Genomic DNA, 7,587 nt, shown 5'->3' on the forward strand with positions numbered 1-7,587 from the left:
CCAGAAAGAAATGAAATGTAAACACGCACTTCGCCCATTGATGTTACTTCTTGCGAAAGATGCCGCGTGATGTTTAGATAGTGTAAATGCATTTACACTAGAATAGATATTCCCACAATGTTTTCCTTCATCTGAAGCAGGTGGTTGACGCAGATATTGCAAGCGTCCGTTGGCTGCGGTGACCACTTCCAATCAGCTGATCGACATGCTTGTTTTCCGTCTCGGCTGTATAAAAAACACAGTACACTACTTAATCACCCTCAGTAATCTAGTGATTTTAAACTATCAAATCTTCACAGTGATTGGCATTCAACCAATCACATGGCGGTATGGTTGTCATCGCATCATAAAATGCCATGCCATGATTGATTGAAAGAATTTCACAGCTAAAATATTCGTTAATGAAAACTGAATCGCAAGCCGCACTACGGATACTGCTCTACTCTTAAGGTGCTTCCACACAGCGTGTTACAACACTTGCGTCTTTGACAATCCTTTGTCAAGAATGTGTTAAGGAAAGAGACAACAAATGTTTTCTAACATTTCATAACACCATAGATAAAATATCGTAACACTCTGTGTGGGAGCACCTTTAGATTTTCCTAATTGTCTCACTTTGTTTCAGCTTAGCCACTCGACTTAGCTGCATTGGGGGAAGTCAGGTGTGAAACCACGGTCTGTACGGAGTAAAAACACAAGAAATATAGTTTAGAAGGTTTTACAATGGACTATCCGGTTGGTGTGAGTGGTATTTTTATCCGCAATTGTTCGAAAATGATTGTTATATTAACATTTCGCGACGCAATCGGCGATTTAATTATGTTACATATATTAATAATTGAAATTAGAAAGAATATAACGCATGACAGAGTTTATAATACTTTTTTACCTAAGATATATTTTTTTTACTTCTTCATTCTTTATATATTTCTGGGGGTATAACCAATATTCTTGAAATGCATACCTATGAGAAGGATATAGTATATCTTAAATCCCAGAAAAAGTATTGTTGCCGTGGGAAATTCACACGGGCGAGGTAGTGAATAAAAGCTAATCCTAATTCTTACATCGAATGCGAATGTTTGAATGTTTCTTTGTTATCTCATCACGTTCTATGTACTCAACTAATCTTCTTGAAATTGTGCATATATGTAGTTTGAAGTATGGAGAAGGACATAGGGTAGATGGTCCTTACATATGAAATTGGCCTTTTGTTGTACTGGCCACTTTAATCACAAATTTCTCCTCTTTGGTTAGGAATTCCATATTAAAATTTATACAGCTATTTACACATGTATTTGTGTTTCGTTAAACGTCATTCATTTGTTATTTTTTTCTTCTGATTTTTCTGTTTGTGTCACTCAGTTTACAAAATGGAAAACTTGAAATATCGCGTTATTTACGAGTACGAGTTCCACCGTGGCACCAGTGCTGCGGAAACGGCTCGAAGAGTTAATGATGTGTATGGCGATTGTGTCACAAAAGAAAACACAGTGCGTTTTTGGTTCCAACGTTTTCATTCTGAAAATTTCGACCTGCACAACAAGCCCCGTGGACGGCCGGAGACCCTAGTTGATAATGAAGAATTGAAGGCTATTGTGGAAGCGAATCCATCGTAAACCACGTCCGAGTTGGATTCAGGCTTTGGTGTTAGTGATAAAACTATTTTAATCAACTTGAAGCAAATTGGGAATATTAAACTTGAAAGGTAGATTGTTGAATATTAAACCTCACGAATTGAGTGAAGCAAACCGTCAAACGCGTGTCGACTGCTGCGTTACATTACTTAACCGGCACAATAATGAATGAAGGGTTTTTAAATCAAATCATTATCTGTGATGAAAAGTGGACTCTCTAGATAATCAGAAACGCTCATCGTAATGGCTGGATCCTGGCCAGCCAGCCAAATCCTGCCCCAAGGGAAAATTGACCCAAAAAAAGTTACTTGTAAGCGTTTGGTGGACTAGTGCCGGTGTCGTTCATTACAGTTTTCTCAAATCTGCAAACTATGATGGAAAAGTTAGCTGCTAAAGAACCGAGGCTGGTCAATGGCACCACGTCACTGCTATTTCACGGCAATGCACAACAGACTGCTACCAAATTAGAGGAGCTTCAATTGGAATGTCTAAGACATCCACCGTACTCCCCGGACCTTGCTCCAACAGAATACCATTTTTTTGGAAATTCGGATAATTTCTTCCAAGGGAAAAAATTCAACTCATATAGGGCAGTCCAAACCGGCTTCAAAGATTTTATTGATTCCCGTCCGAATGGTTTTTTAGTAAAGGGATCAATGAACTACCTATGAGATGGCAAAAGTGCGTAGATAACAATGGTTCTTATTTTGATTAAATAAATATATTATATTAAAAAATATTCGACTTTTTGTTCCTCCATATGTAAGGCCCATATATACATTCCAATATATACATACAAGTTTACACGAGTAACGAATATTCATACAATATTTTTTCACCATTTTTTTCGCGGGTGCACTAACAAAAAGCACGGTAAAAATATAAACAACATTCAAAAGTGGATTACAATCCACCTATAGCAGGTTTGTTTTGTTAAAAAATGCATACGGATTCCAGGCAATTCGGGAAAGCGCCATTCAAATATTGTTTTTGTTTTTTTGGTAGGTACCACACCACCGCTGAGTAATTGGTCATTTCATATGACAGATGGATTTTTTTCTCTCTAGTTGACGGAATCTGGCGTCATAAACGAACTAACACGGATGTCAGTTTTTAAGCTCTATGAACCAATTAGACTGTAACAGGCCTGTGTTATACAATTCCGAGGATTTTGGTTGAACATCGGAATAAATAGTACCATTTGTGCTATTCTAGTTTATATTCTTAATCAAAATCAGTTCGTTATATTTTGTATTATTGAGTAACAAACTTGCTCACATCATTTGGTTGAACATCGGAATAAATAGTACCATTTGTGCTATTCTAGTTTATATTCTTAATCAAAATCAGTTCGTTATATTTTGTATTATTGAGTAACAAACTTGCTCACATCTTTTGGTTGAACATCGGAATAAATAGTACCATTTGTGCTATTCTAGTTTATATTCTTAATCAAAATCAGTTCGTTATATTTTGTATTATTGAGTAACAAACTTGCTCACATCTTTACACACTCCAAAATTTTACAGAACATTAGCAGAGAATAAAGTTTTTTTTACAAAAAATACGTTTTATATACAAATTTGTATTGTCTTCAGAAATATCCTATTGAATTCAACACGTAACAAAAAAATATTAACATGCAGACCATAAAACTTGCCTCTTCGGTAGCAGGTCCTAGTCATGTACATCATAATATGCCTTGTCATGCCTGAAGTTGTAAACTTCAATCGGTTAAAGATTTCTCTATCGTTTCGTTGAGCGTCGGAGCCCAGGGTCCGCTTTCACTTCGCAAGGTCGTCGGCATTTCTCAGTCCATTCGCACGCACATCATCCAGATCGGGAGAAGAATTGAGCTGCAGGATTCCCAACAAAATATAGTTGACATACGGCGCGTGCGTCGCTATGGATGATAACGATATTTTTTATAAGCTATTTTAATATATGTAAGCCACTCAATGGACGCCGGGAAAGTATGTTTCCATTGAAACACAATGCCTTCAGTTACTGCAAGCAACAGTCATATCGTCCAGAAACAGAAATACGAGTAATGAAGTTTACGCCATCGGAGTTCAATACCATTCGAACTTAGAATCATAGACTATTTGTGGATGAGTTCTACTGAAACTTACAACTTTGTGCTCCGTAAACTAAATGGAAGATCCAGAATGGGTGTTCTCTTCGTATTGCTCTGGGAACACATACGGACGGTTATTTTGTCTGTTACATTTTAACGCGAATAGCACGGAATATATTTTTTTTTCTAGCTATTAGGTTCCAATGTTAGGGCAAACTCTCTCTTAATATCTTCCATTCTCGTCTTTCGTCTTTCTTTCATTCCTTATTAGGCATTTGCCTAAACATGAATACTTATACAATAAAGTTATAAACACACTTTAATTATAATGCTAATTTATATTACAAATGCGAAAGTAAGTTTGTTTATCTAATCAGTCATTTTCTGTGAGAAATTCACGCGGGCGAAGCTGCGTGTAGAAGCTAGTCAAATATATTCGCATTAACTAATTAAAAAAAGTCTTAATCTATATTAATCGTAATCATCATTGGAGCGAAGCTGCCTTATTGAAATGAATGATGTAATTTTTAGTGCACTAATTCTATAACGATGTAGCGCTTGTGTTCTACGTCGTAGCATCAGTGCTCTACGGCGTAGACATTCACCACATCACCATCAGATGGTGGCTTAGCCATAATTCACGACATATCTTTGTAAATATTTTAAAAATTCTTATATTAAAATATTTTTATACTTTTTTTAATATGTAGCCAAAAAATCCGTGGTCGATTTACATCTGATCAAGGCGTATGTAATTGAATGAAAGCCCATAACATTGAAATGATCGCGGAGGTGGTCGATTGACGACCTAACCTTTGCTTGCTTAGTAGTATAAAATGGTATCGTAGTTTACTAGAGTAAAACAACTCATCGACTCACCTTTACTTATTTTCGGAAAAGATGTTATTAAATTATGTAATTTGATTTCGTATGTCCGCGTGGATTCCGAGGCATCGGAGCAAGTTATAATATCCGCTAGAATCCAGCTAAACAAAACAGCTCGAGGTGCCGCAAAACATTGGCATCTGAGATATTTTGTACTTTCAACCCACTTCAGAAAAAAATGTTCTTTATATGTGACTTTCCTGCCTTTGAGAGACAATATGAAATACAAGTTATAATAACTAGTTGTTCGCCGCGAACTTAGACCTCGCAAATCGCGTTACATACATTTATACATACATACATACATACATACATACATGATTACATACATACATACATACATGATTACATACATACATACATACATGATTACATACATACATACATACATACATACGTGTACATACATACATTTATACATACATACAAAAATGTATTTTTGCCCCAATAATATAGCCCTTTATTTCCGAAATTGCTTAAATATTTAGGGAGTTTTAATTATTTCCTCTTTTCCTCTCCCCGTCAGATCCAAGTTGTGAAGGTAAAAAAATCGACGAAACGCGAAGTCACAGATTATATAATACTTCCAGTAGCGAAGTGAAGGTTGTACTTTAGCCTTGCGCTTCGCTGGCTCTTATTGGATGGATGATAACTTTTGACCGTGGTTTCTGTATGTAGTTTGTATGGGACAAACATGTTTATGTATAATTTCTGGGCTCGCACTCACTCCTTTGCTCCGAGACGTATATTTTTATTCAAATTACATGTTATGACAATCGGTTTTAATTACTGTCAAAGCTGATTACTTTCAAAATGATTCAGAGTCTGTTATTTTAGTAATAGCTTAAAAATAGCATTAATCATGATAAATTAGGCACTTGTATGAAAATTATATCCACCCATATCATCAATATTGTAAATGTGTTTGTTTAATTGTATCTTCTTTTCCAGGTCAAAGCGGAACGCTGTGTGGAGGATAGATAGTAATATATTATTTTTTGCCATGGGTAATGGTGTGGTAAAAGTTATATCAAATGAAATGTATACTAATTGATTTCAAAACAGTTGAAATGGGAAATTAATATAAAAAATATATAAAAATTTTATAATAAAATAAATATTGTTTTGAAATCGATACTTAAGCCGAACCGCCAAGGCTTCCTTATGAATACAATTCAATTTCCACGACCTTTGACCCCATCCTTTGACCTTCGTTTGATGTATCATGTAGCTCCATAAAACGAATGAACTTACGTCAAAATGAGGTTACCAGATGACGACGGGGTTTTATTAAAAAAGGAGAATGTGATTGATGCTGCGTGCATATTTAATTTTAATATTTCCACTTTGATCGTAGATAATGTATTTTGTAAACATTTTTGTTGATCTTCCTGTAAAGATTATTGAATAACTGTACATTATTGTATAAGCTGAAAATGTAAACGAAGTATATTAAATATTACATTAGCTGCAATCTGCCCGCGCAATTATTTAAAAAACGCGCTATACGCACGTAGCGCCATCTATTTTAATATTATCTTAATTATAAAAGCGACAGTTTGCGAGTATGTTTGTGACTTCTTCATGCTCAAACCGGCTAAGCCAAAACAATGAAATTTAATAATGAGGTAGCTGATATCACCCTTATTTAATAATTAATAATTTTTATCCCAAAAGTATGCGATTCCCGTAGGATTTGGTCAAAAAGTCTGATAGACAATGGCGCTTTATGAGTAGATGGCGTTACAGTGCAAAAAAAAGTGTTCTTTTTTCAAAATATTTACGCGCGAAACACCGCGTTGTGTTGCCAGCTTATTATATACATTTCGCTCATCTAATAGTACAGGGTGATACAGGGTAACAAGTTAATCTAAGGTATGGCAACAGAACCCTAATCTGATCCTACGTCAGGATTTATTCAAATCAAACTGATGTTATGTGTTATGACACCGGCTCGGGTGACCTTCCGTGCCTTGAATATTAAAATGACCATTTGTATTAGTGTGAGGATTGTCGATTTCGAAAGAAGTGATACTGAGTTTCAGGAGTGAATTGACATATCACCTACTAGCTGCGCCCCAGGGCGTCGCTCCATTGGGAATTTCGGGATAAAAAGAACCCTATCGGTTATTCTAGGTTAAATACTACCCGTGTACCAAATTTTATTACTATCTGTCCAGTAGATTTTGCGTGAAAGAGTAACAAACATAATAGCTGCGCCCCGGGGCTTCGGTCCCGTGGGAATTTCGACATAAAAAGTATTCTAGGTTCTATACTACCCGTGGAATTTTTCATAATTGTATAGCATATATAACTTAAAACCTTGTATAGGCCTCATCGCGATACGTTGCTTAGAACCCGAGATATTATTAATAATAATAAGTTATGAGACGCACGAGATAAAAGCGGGTGAAACCGCGGGTAAAAGCTAGTTTTAGTATAAAATGCCTATAATCCAATACATAACCTCATACTCGTGTACCTTAATAAAATAAATAAATAGGTTGAGCTAGCCCCAAAGTAAGTTCGAGTCTTGTGTTGTGGGATACTAACTCAACGATACTATATTTTATAACAAATACATATATAGATACACATTCAATACCCGTGCCAATCAGAAAAAGATCATTTTCCATCACGACCCGACCGGGGATCGAACCCGGGACCTCTCGGTTCAGAGGCAAGCGCTTTACCACTGCGCCACCGAGGTCGTTGGGAACTTCCATTCAAGAAGTAGGTAGTGACAAAAAAGAATGAAGTAAATTTCCATCTTACTTCATTCTTTTTTGAAAAAAAAAAATATGTTATCATAAATTTATCAGTCACATTCAGGATTATAGTAGGTATATTTTCGGTTTGCTCTTAACATAATCTCATGTCAGTAACCTGATAGCCTGTTTCTGTGCCAACATAATAATAACAACAAAATAGGACATATGTCCTATTTCGTAACAGAGGCTCACGTGTAATGTTGATGTAAGTTACACA

The 7,587-nt window shown here is 35.8% G+C and overlaps 1 long non-coding RNA gene across 2 annotated transcripts in view; it reads left to right on the top strand.

Annotated features, from left to right (window-relative positions):
* LOC128671156 (uncharacterized) overlaps positions 1-6,884 on the top strand; it is a 31,902-nt gene extending 25,018 nt beyond the window's left edge. The window contains exon 3 of one of the 2 annotated variants that reach the window (XR_010369933.1): positions 5,551-6,884. This is a non-coding gene — a long non-coding RNA (uncharacterized LOC128671156). Of the gene's footprint in view, positions 1-625; positions 926-5,550 lie in introns of those variants that run through there. The other variant, XR_008404820.1, reaches the window with a different exon arrangement.
* Positions 6,885-7,587: the final 703 nt, after the last annotated feature.

The sequence above is a fragment of the Plodia interpunctella genome, chromosome 7 (genome assembly GCF_027563975.2).
Source record: "Plodia interpunctella isolate USDA-ARS_2022_Savannah chromosome 7, ilPloInte3.2, whole genome shotgun sequence".
NCBI lineage: Eukaryota > Metazoa > Arthropoda > Insecta > Lepidoptera > Pyralidae > Plodia > Plodia interpunctella.